This window comes from Lithobates pipiens, unplaced genomic scaffold (genome assembly GCF_037356315.1).
Source record: "Lithobates pipiens isolate NorthernLeopardFrog02 unplaced genomic scaffold, aLitPip1_a1.2 Scaffold_19, whole genome shotgun sequence".
Classification (NCBI taxonomy): Eukaryota; Metazoa; Chordata; class Amphibia; order Anura; family Ranidae; genus Lithobates; species Lithobates pipiens.
This window is the reverse complement of record NW_027507764.1, coordinates 248,674,301-248,694,926: the sequence shown is the minus strand read 5'-3', so window position 1 is coordinate 248,694,926 and position 20,626 is coordinate 248,674,301. Positions and strand designations below refer to the sequence as shown.

General features: G+C 41.0%; 1 protein-coding gene across 14 annotated transcripts in view; it reads left to right on the top strand.

Annotated features, from left to right (window-relative positions):
- Positions 1 to 5,905: 5,905 nt before the first annotated feature.
- LOC143996687 (poly(rC)-binding protein 3-like) overlaps positions 5,906 to 20,626 on the top strand; it is a 1,318,080-nt gene continuing 1,303,359 nt past the window's right edge. For 7 of the 14 annotated variants that reach the window (XM_077491896.1, XM_077491895.1, XM_077491897.1 and 4 more), the window contains exon 1: positions 5,907 to 6,492. The gene's annotated coding sequence lies outside the window, so the exon portion shown is untranslated. Of the gene's footprint in view, positions 6,493 to 20,626 lie in introns of all 14 variants that reach the window. The other 7 variants (XM_077491906.1, XM_077491899.1, XM_077491898.1 and 4 more) reach the window with 3 other exon arrangements.

Sequence of the window (20,626 nt, the reverse complement as noted above, 5' to 3'; positions counted from 1 at the left end):
AGAGGCAAACAGGTCGACTTCTGGGGAGAGTCCCATTGTCAGGATCCAGTTGAACACTTCCTCGTGAAGAGACCACTCGTTGTTGTCCAGAAGTATCCGGGAAAGAAAGTCTGCCTGAACATTCTGAATCCCCGGGACATAGGATGCTGTCAGATCCTTCAGGTTCCTCTGAGCTCAGGTCATGATCGGTTCCACCTCCCGAAGAAGGGATAGACTTTGGGTACCCCCTTGCCTTCTTATGTACGCTACTGCTGTGGTATTGTCTAGCCTGAGTGAGACCGAGGCTCCTGAAATCAGATGCCGAAAGGCTAGCAGAGCTTGAAAGGCTGCCCTTAACTCCAGGATGTTTGACACCGTCCCTCTGGAGGGGAGAATCCAGGTGCCCTGAGCCACTTCCGCCAGATAGTGGGCGCCCCAGCCTCTGTTGCTGGCATCCATTGTTATGGTGACCCATGAGATGGGGAGAATGGAATGGCAGTTGCAGAGATTTTCCCGTTGGAGCCACCACGGAAGGGAATTCCTCATGGATAGGGTGATCCGAATCAGCTGGGTTTTGCTGCCTGACCATTGATGAAGGAAACCCTTCTGAAAGGGCCTCATCCTCCACTGTGCCCACCTCACCATCGGAATTGTCGCTACCATAGTGCCTATAATTTTCAGGCACTGGAGAGCCTGGAGATAAGAGGCAGAGAGGGCTGGACGGATTCTGTCCCTGACCACTGACAACTTCTCTTCTGGTAATGAGATGGTGCCTCTGACAGTGTTGAATAGGGCCCCTAAGAACACCAGCCGCTGAGATGGGACCAGCTGGCTCTTCTCCAAGTTCAAGATCCACCCGAACTCCTGTAGGGTGGAGATGACCTGCTTTCTGTGTACCAGAAGTTGATCCTTGTCTTGAGCCAACAACAGAAGGTCATCTAGGTAGTGATGTAGACGAATCCCTTTGGTTCTCAGAAGAGCTACCACTGGCAACAGTACTTTTGAAAATACACGAGGAGACGTTGATAGCCCGAAGGGAAGGCATGTAAATTGAAAATGGCTTTCGCCCACGGAGAAGCGGAGATACTGCTGGTAATTTTCTGCAACTGGGACATGAAAATAGGCGTCCTTGAGGTCTATGGAGACCATCCAGTCCCCTGCTTGAACAGATTGTTGAATTGTGGATAATGACTCCATCTTGAATTTTTCTTTTTTGATAAAACTGTTCAAGTGAGTTAGATCTATGACCAGCCTCCAGGCCCCGCTCTTTTTCTGGACCATAAACAAAGGAGAGTAGATTCCCATGCCTCGCTGAATGACTGGAACATGGATAACGGCGCCTTGAGCCAACAAAGATTCCACGTAGGCTAGAAGAATTAGCCTTTTTTCGTCTGAAGCCGGAAGAGAGGTGGGGACCCATCTGAGCCTGGGAGATTCCTTGAAGGTCCAAACATGACCTGAGGAGACAGTCTTGACGGTCCAGAAGTCTTGGATCGAGGCCGCCCAGACATGGCGAAAGTGGAAAAGACGAGCCCCCACCTTCCCTGTCTGAGCGGGCCCAACCTCAAAAGGATTTAGTCGGTTCCCTCTCTCCCTTTAAATCACTTTTGGTAGATTTTTTAAAAGAGGATTGTCTTGATTTCCAGGACCTGGAAAACTCACGGCCCGGTCTGTAACTGCGAGCTTCCCTGGCTCGTTCCTGGTACTGTCTCTTTGGAAAAGACTTTCTCTGGGCTTGCAAACGCCGGTCCTGGGGAAGGAACCCCGACTTCCCACCAGTGGCTCGGGTAATAGCCTCATCCAATTTATTGCCGAAAAGGGAGGACCCTTCAAAGGGGATACGGCACCATACTTGTTTTGAGGCTGGGTCCGCCAGCCAAGGGCGGAGCCACAGAGCCCGTTTGGCCATAACAGAAGAAAGCATCACCCGAGCCACCAGGCGTATGATGTCGATAGAGGCCGCCCCAAGAAAGGCGGAGGCCAGCCTAAGTTCTTGGATAGGCGAGCTCTTAGCCGTATCTTCAGAGATATTTCTAAGTGTCTCATCTACACTATCCGTCCATATCTCCATTGCTTTAGACATAGCGGCCAGGGCTAGCGCTGGCTTACAGGCCATTCCTGTTGTGAGATATACTCTCTTCAAATCAGCATCAATCCGTCTGTCCAGAACATCCTTAAAAGACACAGTATCCTCTAGTGTGACATGTTTCACCAGCCTCATGACTGCTGCGTCTACCAACGGCGCTGACTCCAAATGCTTCACCTCTTCTTCATTGAAAGGATAGAGTTTCGAAACCTTTGATAGCATGGAATTTTTCTTTTCCACCTTGCCCCATTCATCTGTGATAATCTCACCTAGCTCAGAGATAAAAGGAAAATTAATCGGTTCCTTCTTTAGTTGCTTAAAGAATTTTCTCTGTTTGGAAGGAGCAGCCACAGAATCTTCCCAGTTCAGTGTCTCTCTAACAGCTCTGACCAGAGGAGGAAGTAGAGCGAAATCAAAACCCACACAGGGATCACTTTCATCAGAGTCACTGTCAGATATGGCAGCTGAGGGGTGGCTATGCGCAGAGGATTCCCAAGTATCTTGCAGCTGAGTCTCCCTTCCTGGAGAAAGTGGCGGCTCTGCCGGGGAACATAGGATTGGCCCTCAATATTTCTGAGGGACTCCTTAACAACTTTTTCCACCAGGGTTTTAAGTTGTTGATCCGCGTCACCCCTTTCATTGGAAGCCTTGGCGTAGCAAGGATCGCACAAAGATTTTCCTGCCGGTACAAAAGCTCTGCACCCCCAACAGGCACTAGCTGAGTGACTAGATTGAGTCCTCGAGGAGTGCGACCGTTCCTCACTACGGTGTCCTGATCTTGACGAGGAAACATAATGTTTTGATTTGGAAGAGGAGTGCCGGTGATGCGACTTGGAGGAGTCGCTCCCTCTGTGAGAGCTGCGATGCTGTTCTGACCTGGAAGGGCTGAAACAAGAACAAGACAAGAAACCACAAGAGACAAGACATCAGGACAGAGCTAACAGATAAATACCCCTTCCCCACCAGGCCTTCAGGTGATTATTAAAAATACCTTTTACGAGAGGGCTGGCCACAAACAGGCGGTAAAGAATCCATGTCCTCAGCAATATCCATACGCGCTGAAAAGATGACAAGGGATCAGTGCAAGGGACAGGGAAGGGATAGCCACCCTGTCCCAGAATGCCACTTACCAGTAGATGCAACACAGAGGCAGGGGGAAGTCACCGCAACAGCCCGCAAGCATTCCCAAAGCTTGCAGACTAATTCCCCGTTTAAATAGCCCGCCCCTGTGATGTCACCGCCGTGCCTGTGCGCATGCGCGAAACAGCGGCAATTTGCCGCTATCGCGCATGCGCGAAACCAAGCCTCGATCTCAACTGCATTCGCGCATGCGCAGTACGGCCAAAAAACGCAAACCCGGAAGTAGAACGGCAGCTGGAACGCGGAAGAACCAGCCGCCATGCCTGCACATACAAACAAACAGAAAAAACGAAGACAGATAAAAGATACAAAAACTGCTGCCATAATGAACTTATAGAACCTCTCATCACTCCCACCACGATCGATCACTCGTCCGAAGGTAAGGTAAGATGACACCGGACTTTCCAGGCGGCAAAAACAGGTCACCTGCTAATAGCTGGCTATCCGACCAATGCGCAGCCTGCCTGTCAGTGGCCAGGACATGGGCTTCTTCACAGCGCCTCTTCCACTGCACACTCCATACCCTGCTAATAGCTAGGGCTTAGCGGAGTAATGCGACTTTCCAGATCCAGAGTCGCAGACCGGTCGACCTCGATCATGGGGATGGTAAATCTTCAGGTAGAAAGACCACATCTGGGTCCTTCGGAGGACAAAAAAAAGAACACGGCCAGGGGCAGGGAGCAAAAATTTATGGGAGTAGTGTCCTATAGGGTAGTGGAGGCGGGACTTAACCCACACGTTGCTGCCATGGAGTCTGTCAGGAAACATGGTTTAGCTGCATTTTTAGCACCCTCAACTGCACCCCTTAACCACTTACCGATCGTGCTATAGCTGAATGACGGCTACAGCGCAGACGGCTAGTCATATGATGGCCTCCCGTGATTGTGACTGCCACACGCCCATGGGTGTGTGGGCAACACGCTTTATGATCACAGTGTGCGGCATGCCAATCAGCGGCTCTTTACCAGGTGATCGGCTGTGTCCAATCACAGCTAATCACAGATGTAAATAGAAGCCGTTATCGGCACTCCTTTCCTCATGCCGAGAGCATGAGGAAAGGATAAGAGAGCCAATAACCGGTTTCTCTAAAAGGGACATCTACACTGATAATCAGGGCACTAATTATCAGTGTCCTGGTTATCAGTGTAATCCAAACAGTGCCCACCAGTTCTGCCAATGTGTGCCCACCAGTGCTGCCAATAAGTGTCCATCAGTGCTGCCAATCAGTGTCCATCAGTAACTCCTCATCAGTATCACCTATGAGTGCCACTTACCAGTGCCCATCAGTGCCACCTATCAGTGCTCATCAGTGTCACCTATCAGTGCCCATCAGTGCTGCTTATCAGTGCCCATCAATGCAGCTCATCACTGCTGCCTTTCAGTGCTCATCAGTGCAATCTCATCAGTGCACATCAGTGAAGGAGAAAAATTAATTGTTTCCAAAATTAGCAGTCAAAATGCCTTGCTTCAAAACCTGTGTCAATACATTTTTTTTCCTATCAGTGCTCATCAGTGCCACCTATCAGTGCCCATCAGTGCTCACCAGTGCCTCCTCATCAATGCCCATCAGTGTAACCTATCAGTGGCCATTAATGCCTATTAGTGCTGCCTCAGAGCTCAAGTGGAGTCTCATCAGCGCACATCAGTGAAGGAGAAAAATTACTTGTTATCAAATTTTTTTTAACAAACTATAAAAAAGTTTTATTTTTTTTCAACATTTTTGTTTATGTAGCAAAAAATAAAAAACCCAGTTGTAATTAAATACCACCAAAAGAAAGTTCTATTTTTGGAAAAAATGCTGAACTTTTTTTTTGGGTACAATGATGCATGACCGCGCAATTGTCATTCAAAGTGTGACAGTGCTGAAAGCTAAAAAGTGACATGGTCAGGAAGGGGGTAAAAATGCCCAGTAGGCAATTGGTTAAGCTGCAACATGCTGCAGTCAAAAGGCCTTGCTTCAAAACCTGCTGCAATACATTTTTTTCCTGTCACATTTGCTGGGCAGTACTTGCAACAAACGTGACCCTATCACGCATATGGGGATGCATGACAAACACCCCACAACTATTTGCGATGCATGCAGTTGCAGTGCATTGATCTGGCATTTATGGACTTAAAACAGGTGACAAATAGGCATGGTATCGCTTCCTCACCTGCTTTCAAACACCCCTGAAAAGTGATACGAATGCAAATTACTTTTAGGAGGCGCAGCAGCTTCAACGCAATTCTAAATTTAATGTCAGTATTACCAGGTTAAAATAAAGGGAAAAAAGTATGAAAAAATAAATCAAATGCAGCCACTGGTAAACTGCAACATGATCAATTTTTGTTCTTTGGTTTTGAAAATCTTCATGTATGGTTCTAATAAATTTGAAAATAATAGTAGTACCTATTTTATGATGCATGATTTTAATTTCACTACATCAGTTTGTATTTGCAGCATCAGAGGCAGTCTAATATATTCTAGAAACATATCTGTGATCCTGAGATTTGTACTAAATGATGGACTGAATGACTAGTTACTGTATCTGGAGTGTGCACTGGATAATCAAGTGAGAAAAGATAGGTGCCTGTATCCTCTAATCACTGCAAGCATCCAGGGCTGATCACTGACTATGATAACAAGAAGGCGTGGAGGTTGCAGCCCCTCGGTCCTACTTGTGCCTCCTCTTTGTGCTGTACGTGCCAGTATATACTGAGCTGCAGCTGCAAATCACAAGGGGGACCTGGAGAGCTCTGCTTGCTGCTGAAGGTACAGAGGAGACACAGATACATTGGAGAGGAAGAGGCTGCACATTGGCATTACAACAATACAGGAATGCACACACTCAGCTCCAGCTTCTGAGGATCCCTTTCTAAGGAGCTTTGTTTTCTTATTTACCTATCTGGGATCTATAGACAAAAAAAAAAAAAAAAAATACAAGCCTCCCCACCTCCTTCTAAAATTCACTGTGTGGGTAGATCAGCATCATCTGCAAACAAATAATAATAGAGGGGAGAAAGCAAAGCAACGTGGGAATCGGATTGGATTTGCAACTGTTCCCTTCTGCATTAAACAGCCTTTGATATATTTTTTTTCCACTTGGGATTATTCTTACTGACAGACTTAATTCTGCTTCCCTCCCCCACCTCAAGTATAATTATACCCTCCTCCTTCATTTTATACTCTTTTTCCTCCCTGCTTCCGAACCCCTCTGTCTTGTCTGTTTGATAATCTCACCAAACCTCTGCTAAAATCAGCACCAACCCTTCCTCCTCTCTGACCCCATCCAACACCCCCTGTTAAGGTGAGTGGTGTCTTTTCAGCACTTTCTTTCCTCGTGTGTTGTGTGTTTCTTCGCTCTTGTGCTTCTTCTGCCTTGTGCGCTCTTTTTTAGCTGTGATCGTATAATGCAGAGATTACAGACTCCCAGCCCCGGCGTCTATTATCCGCTCCGATCTCTAGATGTGTTGGGTTAAGATGCTGGGACCTGATAAATACATTGTGCGTGGAGCTAGGAGTGATCAAGGACCAATTATCCCAGTACATGATGGGACTGCTGCATGGCATCGACTCTGTTCATCCTCGCTACTAGCTAGATTGATGGATAATGTTTAAAAGCAACCAGTACATGGAAGAATAATTATCTCTTGGTATCTAGGGCATGGCATCTGTAGAGCCAGATCCATGCGTAAGCAACACGGTATCCTGGCGTGCATAATGATATGCTTAGAAGAAAGAAAAAAAAAAGAAGTAATATATGACACATAGCACAGTGACATGAGCAGGAGGGAGGCTGATGCATCAATATGGGGGCAGGTGCAGGGCGTTGTAATGCAATATATGCACACATGTTAAATTTATGAAGCTTAAGTCTAGGAAAGGCTCTGGTATAAATAGATGAAAGAGCCAGGGAGAGGAGTCGGAGTAGTCAGGAAGAGGTCAGTCTTGTGGTGGGCTCATTGCCTGCCTCCCAGGTGCAGCCAGCCGGCAAGTGCCAGAGGAAAGTTCAGCTTTGGCGGAGTCCCCCTCCCTGGATCTGTCAAGGCTTTGCTAACTGTTTCTTGTTGTGTTCTGGAAATGAGAACAGGGAAGGGGGAGCCACTGAGCAGCCTAAATATGAGTATCTGTGCAGAAGCTGTAATGCCAACAAGCCTTTGCTACAATGTTAAACAGTCAGGGATGCTGGATTCTTCTTCTTGCATACCTGTTCTTGCCCCATCTTTTCCAGATCATGCACAGTGCAGATACCACCTCTGAATAATGTAGGAAAACAATCTATACCCCTGCTGGGCTCTACACGAATATGCAATACACATAGCAGAATCGAAGGGCAATTAGCAGCATTGAGATGCCTATAATGAGTATCTCTGTTACAGTACTACTTAATTAAAAATAGCACATGTGATCTCGACAATGTTTGCAGAGACCTTATATATAGAAATGACATGCTAGGTATGCATTTGCCAAGTTCCAAGTCATTACTTAAGTGTGACCAATAATTATTCCTTGAAAACTTGTGCATATATAGCCTATAGCTCTAGGCTGTCACTTGTGATGATTACAATTATAGGATAGGAAAGTGTGCTTGTCATCTGAAGGGTATTAAAATAAACAAATGTTTAATTTGCAAGTGGGGAGGGGATCACTATTTATAACTTTAAAACTAGCGAATGTAGTCTTTTATTTATTTATTTATTTTTTTCATATATTAATCCACACGCCACCATTCTCTGTTTATTTTAGCCAAGGTACCTCAGCCACCCTAAATGTATTTCCATGAAAAACTAGTTAGAGGAGCTGGTCAAGCTGTTTACTGACTATGGATATTTGCTTCAATAATGAAAATCATATCAAAGATTCAAATATTCAATTTTTTTTATCAAAGATTTATTGTTTTATGTGTTATTAGAACAGTTTGAATTTAAAGAAGGAAGATATATATATATATATATATATATATATATAATTATTTTTGGATGTCAGTATTTGTTTGTATATCTTCCCCAAAAAGTTTAAAGTAAAAATCCAAAGCATGCTGATTCTTGTTAGTTATTGTTACCATCGTTCTGCTATAAAATATCATCATTCTAGTAAATACATAAAGCAATATATAAGCTGTATAGCGTATGGTCAATGGGTGGCTGTGGGGGTGCATATATTGTAACTTAAACTGTGTTGACAGCATAACGGCCTTTTGGAAGCAGAGATTTTTTTCGGATGTTTTATATTAATGTTGAGTAATAAAACTGATGCTTTACCGATCAAACATCGTTCTTAATGAATTACCGCAACTATAAAGTCCCATGGTAGTAGTTACTGTTACAATTTTTGTGAAGCTACTGAAGTAAGCTAAGTTTCACATTCCCTTATGTACAACTGGGTGGGTCAGCCATGACAGCAGACCAACTCGTGATACTGTGTGTATATATATATATATATATATATATATATATATATATATATATATATATATATATATATATATATCACTTATATTATATTATGTTAGATATTAGTTATACTACCTTAGCATTATTATGTATTCATTTATGTATTGTTTTATTATAATTCAAACATGTTCCAATACCATGTGATAGTACTGTCATCAGGTAGATAACAAAAAATGGAACAACATGGAAATATTTATTTCTCAAAGAAAGTTTAGTTAACATACTAAAGAAATCAATAGAATCTGCCTGGGCAAGTGGAATTCTTGTGTACAAAATGTTTCTTTTCCAGCTGAGTAATGATTATTTTTCAAAGATCTGCGCTACCACACCCTGGTGTTTCTATCACAGACAAGAAACTACGCATTCCTTGAGATAACAATTGGTTGAAATAATAGCTGTATTACCCAAGAGATTATATCATTTAAGATATTGGGGTTATTCAGTTAGGTAAATAGTGATATGTATTGTACAATAACCCATAGCAAGCAATCCATACTGACTAGTAAACTAAAATCTGACTGGTTGCTATAGGTTTCTGCACATTAACCATCCTCCTTGCTCTTTCACATTGTCTTATTGTATAAAGCCCAAATGAAACAGTGGCATCAATTAGTACAAAGGATCAAAGAATTATTGTCACGGTTCTCATAATGATCGATAAGGTCACAATTACTCCTCCAGTTGAGAACAGTCCTTTTTTTTTTTTGTACATTTTTATTTTCAAAGTGACTTTTGTAGCATTTGTGGAGTGTGATAAAAGATTTCTTAAACTATTTTTTTTTTACTTTGTTGTGCTTGTTTCTTAGCTCATGCGTTACTTGATTATTACATTGTGACACTGAAAGCTATTTTTGTAAAAGTGACCTAATACATGACCAGCAAAAACGTAAGAAAAAAATACAGCTGTATATGATAACGGATAAAAAGGCCAATGCTGCAATCAAGAATTTAAATCAATACAAGATTCTCAAATTTCGCTTGTAAGCCAAAAATGATACTTGCTCTAAAGTCACATAAAGCCACAATCGGTTTGTCACTAAGCTCACATAAAACAATTTGCTTTCTTAAAATTATTTAAAATAGCAGGTTAAATAGATAGCAGACATTCTTTGCCCAGCCTCTTGATGGTCTTGAAGCCCACTGGAGGCATTCTAATTTTCAAACCAGTTTTTACAAAAAAAAAAAGTCAAGGGCTGGTCTATTCCCTTTTAAAACCTTTTAATCAGTCCCTCAAAGTGATGGAAGACCAAATGACCTTTAGGCCAGCAATACAGAGTTTGAATCTCGGTCGGTTCAGCAGGAACCGGCTGAGATTTGAACCATTAATGGGCAGACTGAATTTCCCAAGTTGGTCATTTGATCAACTTGGGTACAGCCAGCCTGCCAGGTTAACCTGTCTTCCAACCAGCCTGATATAGCTGGTAGCGATAATCACAGTTTTTTTTCCAGCAAGGACAGCTTTGGACAGCTTGGGACAGCTTCCCCCACCTGCTCCCCCCCCCCCCCCCCCCCCAGAGAAGACAATGTGTCAGCAGGAGGGATTCCCCCGTCAACACTGTCTGTGTTGATGGGGGAATCATGTGAATTTCTTTGCTGTAACCCATGGCTTCAGGAAAAAAAAAATGGCACCATTTATGGCCTGCCTTAGGTTGTTGCAGGAGCTAAAAAGGGTGTGTCAACCCTCAACTTTCTTATAAAAAGTGTATAATATAATATCTTGGGTTTAGTATCTCCCAGGTTGTTGGAGAGGCTGTACAAAGGTACAAGAGGCTGTGAAAAGTCAGCTGAGCTGAGTGTGCCTACATTGCGTTCAAGCTGCTAACATTTAAAGCTACTTTATATAGATAACAGTATATAAACAAGTATGTGCTTTTTCCGCATGCAGTAGTTGATTAAGTGACCCCTCCATCGTGTATATTAACACTTCTGCATATGTTTCAAATTTTTCTTTACCGTTTTCTATATAATGCTTTTTATGCTTACAGTGTACTGCCAGTGTACAAACCTCCAATGCATGACATTGCCTAAATGATCAAGCTCATTTATTAAGGTGGCAAATGGAGCAAAAAAAAAGTACAGAGATTTATACTAACTGGCTTTTGAATAACTGCTATGGGGTACTGCATTTTGTAGGCAATATTTTTAGTAAAGGATTCTATGATGTTTTAATGTTCCTCTTTGGTACTGTAGTCAAGCTAACAGAAGAACAGTTCACATTAGGTAAAATTAGAGGAGTGTTGTCAGTAACCTTGTCATGGTGTTTTGCAGGTCATGCCTGTGTCGCTTTAGCACATTTTATACCCCCACCTAAAAAAATCGACATAAATATGTCTTACCTTTTCTTGTTGTTCCTTTAGAGAAATAATATATGAGTCTATTGGTAGCTTATGTTGTTTAGAAGAGCTTTCTATGTGAAATAATTGGACACCCCAATCCTTTGTTAGGACATACATTGTACAGATCAAGTTTACAACTGATAATGAGAACTGCCAGTAAAAGTTCCCAGTGCCACTGAAATTAAAACACAAAGGCTAGGATCCTGGATAACACCATTGACTAAATATAGTCAGGACAATATTTCTTCAATGATGTAACCCAGGATCCCCAGTAGCTTGTTTACAAACATAAGCAGCTATGGATTTGTCATCTCATTTAGTATTGCTAGTGATACCGGCACCAAAAGACAGACTTATGGCTACAGCAGCTGCAGGTTTGTGGGGATGGGAGAACAGGCAAACTATGACCAACTGGTTCGCCCATTCACTGAACTGTGAACAGATGAGGTGTGAGTCAAACTCATGTTCAACCCAAATCCAAAGCCCAACCCTACTTGCCAAACATGGCAATAGTAGTTTTTTTTTTTCCGTTCAGTGTTTGGTTAAAAACAATATGCTCTGCTCTGGAGATATAATTTAGTTCATAAGCTTCTCTCATCAAAAAAGTACATTACTAGTTTTGGTCCAAGTTATTTAAATATTAAAAGTGTGTGTATATAACCCATTTATTTATATGAAATCATCGAGATTTGTTTCTTTTGTGTTTTCTGGGCAATGTTTAAAAATACACTCTGTGGATAGATGAGTGATATTTTACTTTTATCTACAATATGGACCAAAGCAAAAACTAGAGATCCAAATGCCATAACATTTAAAGCACGCGACATTACCACAAAATAATAGTAGGGTCCCCAAACAGTCTCATAGCAACAACATATATGTGCTACATACACTACATAGATAGTATTTTTCAAACTCTTCTTTTGGTTACTAGACTCCTTATCCAATACTTAATCAAATAAGCTTCCACATTTTGTATTCAATTTAGTAACATACTAATATCAGTCCTTCCTAAGCCCTTGTACACACGGTCGGACATTCTGACAACCAAATCCGTTGGATTTTGTCCGACGGATTTTGTCCGAAACTGTTGCATACACACGGTCGGACAAAGTTGAAGGAAAATCCGATTGTATATAACGTGATGATGTTATTTCGTTACGACGAGACTACGTTCAGGCTAGTAGCCAATAGCTTTGGTCTAGGAATTTGATCTGAGCATGCGCGGCACTTTGTCCGTCGGAGTAGGCTACACATGATCGGAGTATGTCCGATCGGAGAATTTTGTCTGAAAATTTTACCGGCAAGTTGGAAAAGTTGGTCCGTCGGATATTCCGAAGGAAATAGTCCGATGGAGACCACACACAGTCGGAATATCTGACAAAACGGTCCTATAGGACACATTCCGTCTGAATCTCCGACCGTGTGTACAAGGGCTAAGAGTAACAGTAAAAGTGGAGACAATGGGGTTTATTTACTAAAGGCAAATCTACTTTGCACTACAAGTGCACTTGGAAGTGCAATCACTGTAGATCTAAGGGGGACGTCCAAGGAAAATAAAAAACAGCATTTTAGCTTGCACATGATTGGATTATAAAATCAGCAGAGATTCCCCTTATTTGAAATCTTCCCCTTAGATCTACAGCGACTGCACTTTCAAGTGCACTTGTAGTGCAAAGTGGATTTGCCTTTAGTAAATAACCCCCAATGAATGGGTTAAACTTTTTCAATGCTTTAGAAAAAGTGCATTGATGGCTATTGCATTTATTTTTATGAGAAACCCAATAAATATTATGTTTAGCGTATTCATCTTGGAGGAAGTTGTTACTGTTAACAATGAATAATGGATTTAAAGAGCTATACTTACTGGAAAGTCATCTTAACCTTGAACATTAACATTCACTGTAAGAGAATACGTGAAACTGATCTTCGGATGCATTGTGCAGGTATAGAGGTCACATTTGCGTGTTCTGCATTGGGAATAAGTTCTGCATTAAAACTGATCTCCCCTCCAGTTTAAAAGGTATTGTCTTCACTAGTTACTATCATACATATATAACATGATATTGTTGTAAGAAAAAAATTATAAACCTTTGGGAAAATATATATCCAATTATCAATATATGTTGGAATAAATGACTCATGAGATCTGATCTTTGTTTACCTTGTATAAAATGAAGGGCATATTTTTTTAACCCCTTTTCGACCTCCCAACACATATTTACAGCAGTAAAACAGTGGCCTTTAACACCCATATGCTGCATTTATGCATCACTGGGTGGCCAAGGCATTTTTTACTCCTCTTAACCAATGACACAGGGTCATTTTTTTACTCCCACTGACCACTGATGCAGTGGAAGAGTACACTGAACAGGAGCATTTTACTTTAATTAACCACCAATGCAGGGGCATTTATATGCCAACTGACCACCGATGCAGGCCCAAGTTTTACTCCTGCTGACCACTGAAGCAAAGGAATATTTTATTCCAACTACTACTTTAGTCTACTGACATAAGGGAATGTTTTACTCCCATTGACCACCAATGCAGGGGCATTTATTACTCCTATTGAGAACCCATGTAGATAATTTATTACTCCCACTAAAAACTAATGTGGGAACTTTTTCTTACTATTACTGACAACATAGGGGCATTTTTTTATTCCTACTGACCACTGATGTAAGGACATCCACCAATAAAAGGCCATTTTTACTTCTACTGATGGTGAACTGGCTCTTTGTTTAAAGTGTTTGCTCTACATTTTCTCCTTAGTATGCAACATTCACATTAGTGGGCAGTGACGCGGCACGATGAATGTAGAAGTGAATACTTTGGAATCCAGTTTTTTTTTTCTTTCTGAAAACACTCATTATTTTTAATCACTTCCTTTTGATAGTTGCTGTAAAGCTTGACATTAGGTAAAGAATTTCAGATATACTGTAGCTTTTCAAGGGTAAAGATTTAGTGGAATATGAACAGTTACTCATTCTTCTTAAGGAACCCTTTCTAGAGAGGCTGCCTTTTCTCATGTCTGATTCTGAAAATGCACGTTTTCTGGCAGTCATGCTGAGCTCCTAGCTTGAATACTTTAAGTAACTCACTCAGACAAAGTACGTAGCTAAAGACGTTGTGCATTTCACAATCTTTCCTAATCCATGTACTTGTTCTGGGTCAGAAGCTGTTGAAGTCAAAAGGGTTGAATAACAACCAGGCAACACGTGTATTCAGAAGGATGTTGGCAATTACAGCTCCACAATTCTGCAATAAAAGGTTTACTTTATACCATCTGTAGCATATATACTGTATACATACAATTAAAGTAATGTTAGAAGCAGAACATACATAATGATATGACACCTTTTATAGAAGAAATATTGAATTTGATTGGAAAGATGTACCTTTCCTCATAATCATCAAGTGGTCATTGGCGATCCTGTTGGCTTTTGCAGAGAAATTGCAAATCACTAAACGTTTTGACCTCCAGTACTCTGTAAAAACAAACTTTTTTTAATTATTGAGCAGTAATGCAAAAACGTGTTAAAAACAAAACAAAAAAACACCTTTTTTTTAATACATAGTTGTATGGTTCAAACCTTCAAAGATTGTTTTCACAAGATACAGTTCAGCAGCTTAAGTGCCAGGCTACATTATATGTTGCAGCTTTACAACCATGGTGTGTATGGGAATTCTCTTCAATGTGAAGTTTGGGGAGTACCATGAGCATCACCAATACTGTTCATATAACATGTTATCAGTCTCCCTATTTCAATCAATGTACAGGGATGTTAATGTGTAGATGAGCTAAAGCATATTGCACTTTGCACTGCATACCAACAACATGGGATGCATGGCCAAACTGATTTTCCTTGCACATGCAGTCACATGTAACACAGAATAAAACACATTTATTTGTAAGTTTACAAGTAATATAACTGAAGATATGGGTATGGTCTGATTTTTTGCCAATGACATAAGGGCGCTTATTAGGGCTGATATTCCTGGGGTTGTTTAAGATATGGAACCTAGATTGCTGAAAGATAGACCAAACTGTAGTGGAAACTGCATTTCAATGTTTCTAATGAACCACTTGCCGACCAGCGCACGACTATGTACGTCGACAGAATGGCACGGGCAGGCAAATGGGCGTACATATACGTCCCTTTAAATTTGCCGCCCTGACATCGGGAGTGCGCCGCCGGCGGCGCGCTCCCGCGCTGGTCGGGACCTCCGTGAGTCCGGTCGCGGGACCCGCAGACTCGATCGCCGCGGGCATCCCCGCGATCGTCTCACGGAGCGGCCGAATGAAGAAATGCCGTTGTAAACAACATTTCTCCATTCTGCCTAGCAACTAGTGATGCTGATCTCTGCTCCATGTGATTGGAGCAGAGATCAGTGTTCACTAAATGAAAGCCCAACCCCCCCACAGTTAGTAACACACCCCTAGGAACACTTAGCCCCTACACTGCCACCCACTGGTTAACCCCTTCACTGCCAGTGTCATTTACACAGGAATCACTGCATTTATATAGCAGTGATTATTGTATAAATGACAATGGTCCCAAAAATGTGTCAAAAATGTCTGATGGGTCCCCCACAGTGTCGCAGTCACAATAAAAATCGCTGATCGCCGCCATTACTAGTAAAAAAAAAAAAAAAAAATTATTAATAAAAATGCTATAAAACTATCCCTATTTTGTAAACGCTATAACTTTTGCGCAAACCAATCAATAATCGCTTATTGCGATTTTTTTTACCAAAAATATGTAGAAGAATACGTATCGGCCTAAACTGAGGGAAAAAAATGTTTTTTTATATATTTTTGGGGGATATTTATTATAACAAAAAGTAAAAAATAATGCGTTTTTTTCAAAATTGTCGCTCTATTTTTGTTTATAGCGCAAAAAATAAAAACCGCAGGGGTGATCAAATACCACCAAAAGAAAGCTCTATTTGTGGTAAAAAAAGGACGTCAATTTTGTTTGGGAGCCACGTAGCACGACCGCGCAATTGTCAGTTAAAGCGACGCAGTGCCGAATCGCAAAAAGTGGTCTGGTCTTTGACCAGCAAATTGGTCCGGTCTGAAAGTGGTTAAAAATACCTCAGGGTGCATCACTCATTTAGTGTTGGTACTAATACCACATTAAAAAAAAAAAAAAAGCTTTTCTATGGTGTGTTTGTGTTCATTGGCCTTTATTTGCTTTATCATTGTTTTTGTGACAAGGGGTAGTGTTTACCCTTTACTTACTCATTCATATATGAAAAGGTAGATATCAGAGGGGCTTGCAAATTCCAATAACCCCCCCCCCCCCCCCTGTTGGCACAGACCAGGGATGTGGGGGTGAATCTCTTGTCTCTCCTACCAACATGAGAAAAAAGTGCTTTGCGTGTAGAGTCACCCAATAGAGCCATCATGGGTCCACAGATATCCTCTCTCAAAATGTGGTCTGAAACTGAATGGGCATAAATGTCATAAAACTGACATCTGTCCCATTTAGCTTTGATTCAACAGGGGATCTGTTCACAGATCTTCCACTGAGCAGAACTAACAAAAACCATGTGAAAGGAGCCTCTGTTTTTGAATTAGGATCAGGAGGGCAGTATTTTCAATATGAAGCTGGACACAAAGGCAAACCAGCAGGAGGATAGTTCAAAACTAACTTTAGAAAGTATTAGTTTACTAAAAGAGAAGATAACGCTTGGAACAGACTTCCAGCAGAGGTAGTGAATCAGTCAAAGTGAACCTAAACATGCTTGGGATAAGCATAAGCCTATGCTCAGAGAAAACAAAATGAAACAAAAAAAGGAACTTAAAAAAAAGTGTTGAAGCTTCTTTACCTAGGTATAAATTGTGCAATTGTGAGCACTTTTTTTTGACAACTTTCTTCTTGACAACTATCTTTTTATGTTTTAAACAGTACAATTTTTTGCTTGCCATAGTGCCTACGTTCTTTAGAGCCATAAATAGTGACCAAACTCTCATCTGTGACCCAGAACATGAACTATTATTAAAACAGACAATAGAAAAAAAAAGAGGGCACACCAGCCTTGTGCATTATCTTTTGATATGTTTATTAAAGGAAAGAATAAAAACTACTCACAAGCTGACACATTTCAAAGGGACACCTTGTTCCCTCCTACTGTAGATTCTGAGGAAGAAGGTATCCCTTCAAAATGCATCAGGCACCAGTGGTTCATATGACCTCTCTCTCGTCATCTGAAGACTGCTATTATTAGACAGATTGCCACAAGTTAAAGGCTTTTATATTGCCGTTCCTTTCATATGCTTGTGAGTAGTTTTTATTCTTTCCTTGAATAAACATATCAAAGGATAATGCGCAAGGCTGGTGTGCCCTCTTTTTTCTATTCTCTTTCTGATTGCTAGGATACTCCTATCCTGGAGGGCAGCAAGGCCTGAACTTTAGATTACCTGATCAACACATTTGTGCACAAGAGTATTAATTTGCTGCTATTATTATGTATTATTGCCTCTCTCTCTCTCTCTCTCTCTCTCTCTCTCTCTCTCTCTCTCTCTCTCACATTTGTTGTACATTAGCAGTGGTCTTAAACAGGGTATCTGCTAGATGCATAAAGAGTTTGATTGGGGGAGTCACAGGTAAATATTTGGGTGCTATTTTTTCTTTCATCATTTACAGAATTCAGGAAGCAAGCATGAACTGCTGATGTGCAATAGTGCAAATACCATCACATTTTACCGGGGTTTTGTCAATAAAGGGTTCACTTGCCGAATTTCCCAGAGAATCCTTTATACAGTAAATAGACTCCTATGATTTTCCATTTTAGGCTGGGTTCACATATATGCGAATTGGATGCGGGTTTTCCCATATCCAGTTCGCATGACAGGTGAGTTTGACCGGTTCCCAATAAAGCTGGTTCGCACAGGTCGGGGACGGTCACGGTCCGGATTGCAGAAGGGTCCTGTGCGTCTTTGGATCCAGTTCCGTTGACAATATAGACAAAAGTTCGGACCTGAATTGCACCTGAACTGGTGACCGGATCCCAGGCACAAACCCGTGGCTGCACATATGTGAACCCAGCCTAATTGTCTTTTTGTTTGAGTTGACTTCACTCCATCTGCTGAACTGCTGTACAGTGTCTCTGGTCAGCTTTAGCAAACAAGGATCTAAAACACATGGTTTAATTCTTGATTCGCTGCTGTTTGGATTCTTCATCCAAAATATATTTTATCCCCTCTCATACCTTCCATAAAACTAATTAAATGCTTGTTCTCAGTTATCTAGCTGGAGATTATGAATGAAGTAGTGTGAAGGCACTAAGAATGATTTGCATAAATAAGATTTGACTGGTTTTGCAGATGCAATTTTTATGTAGTTTACATGGTCTTTGTACACACTGCACTGCTTTGTATTGTAAATGTATATGTGTTTTTTCACATAACACATTGTAGCACAGCAATGAATTGAAATAGTAGGTCTTCAAGGAAATCAAACTGGTTTTAAGCAGACTGGTTACTGAAAACAAGTGGAATATTATTAAAATATTCAATTTCCAGCTTGCTATAAAAGTATGCATAGAACTATTTCTACGGCATGAGGAAAATTATTTATTTTGGAAGAGGGACCAGTGTCAAGTGTCAGAATTTTCTCCCTGAATTATGGAATCCATACCTCAGTAATGGATCCTAATAAAAGGATAAATTCTGTAAAACTGCTCAAGGCTATTGAGCATGACACTTTTTGCCAGTAAATCATGCCATTAGTATATGTAGATAACCTACAGTCTGCCTGGAGCCGTGCAAGGGAAAAAACTGGATAAAGGGAAATAAAGCATGGACATCAGAAGGGGGAAGGTCCAAGGTTATTTCTTACTTCATACATTAATGCAGTATTGCATCAAATTATATAACAAGCTACAGGTGAAAAAACACATGTGCAAGCTTGTAGTAGATTCAGAATCTGTTAAAAGAATAGTCTTGTTAAAGTTAAAGTTTAGCTATATTTTTCTTCAGCTTTAGTTACATTACTTACATGTAATAAAAAATGTCCCAAAATGTGCAGACTGCTGAATTCTGTAGAAATCTTGCTGATGAACTTTTAGCTGAACAGCTAATAGTCACCGGGCACAGCTACGTTAAAGATGATCCAATGGAGACATTGCCCCTCCTGCCCTCTCTTCTATTGAGAAAAGTTATTTCACTGATTACATTCATGGAACTGACCAGCTTCCCCACATTCACAGATTTTGTTACAAGAAATGAAACGGCTTTTCTTAATAGAAAAGAGAAAGGAGGGGGCATGTCCCCACTGGATCATCTTTAGTGTACCTGAGCCTAGACACCCACAGCTAACCACCACAGCTCTGGAAGTTCAGCAGCAGGAAGAGGACAGGGCAGCCATGTAGTGAAGATTTTTGCAGAATTCAACAGCCTGCTCATTGTGGTACATGCTTCATTACAGGTAAGTAAAGAAAACATATTTTAACTAAACTTCAGCTTTACAATTATATTTACTGTATGTACTCTAGTAATCTAAATAGGATAATTGTACTCTTACAGCCAACATGCCAACGTAATAAAATCCTACCCCCAAACCCCCCCCCCCCCAATCCTACCCCCAACCAGTGATGGGGAATTATTACATGCCAGCTGCTTCTCCATAATGCTACATTTAGGGCCTGAGAACCCAACAGGACCCAGTACTGTAACATCGGGTGGGGGGGAGGCCCATTAGGGGAAACAATAGTCAACATTATTAGGTGAACTAGAAGTGAGAATGCAAATGAAACCTCTGCTGTTTATAGCTCTATATCTTCAAGATTTTTTTATATGAAAGTAAGTTTTGCTTATTTAATTTTTCATTTGATGCATAGTTTAAATTCCCCAGACTCATCATATATTTACGTTACCCTTTTTGGAATGAGTTTATGAGATCTTGTCCCAGTTATATGACAGATCAAGGTCAATTTGTATTGTGGATGGTATTTATTACAGTTATACCACTGCGTAGGGTTTGATGACAGCCTGGCTGTTAAACATCAAAAAACTTGAAGTCAGAGGAAGCCAGTAAATTTCTTAAGTTTTTTTTCAAAAATAATGTAGAGGGAAGCAGTCTACCAAAAATGTTCAGAAACAAGTGTTCAAAAGAAATTACTGATTCCAATGACAAAACAAATAATAGAAATATGTACAAAAATAAATCTGACTCATTAGACTCTCAGATACAGTAAGAGTTGTGCAATATTTAGATGTTAAAGTGTATTTATAGCCAGGTGCATCAAAAGTTGTACAAAGTCTTATGCCCCATACACACTATCAGTTTTTCTGCAGATTTTTTCCTTAAGGTTTACCAAAACCATATAGTGCAAGAGCCTGCCTGATTGCATTCAAATTGAATGCACTCAATATCGTCCGAAAATGAGGCCAACTTGTAGGTGTGGTGAGTTATTTAAATTCCTTTGATATCAAGTTTTGCTCTGAGGCATCGGAGTAGTGGTTTAAGGGTAAGGACAACGATCAGGGGAGATCGAGGGCATCCTTGTCTTGTTCCACTCGATATTGAGAAGGCATCCAATAGGTGACCGTTTATACAGACTCTCACTGTGGGAATAGAGTAGAGCATAAGTATAAGGTTTAGCATTCAGTGGGAAAGACCAATGGCCTTTATTGCTTCCTTCA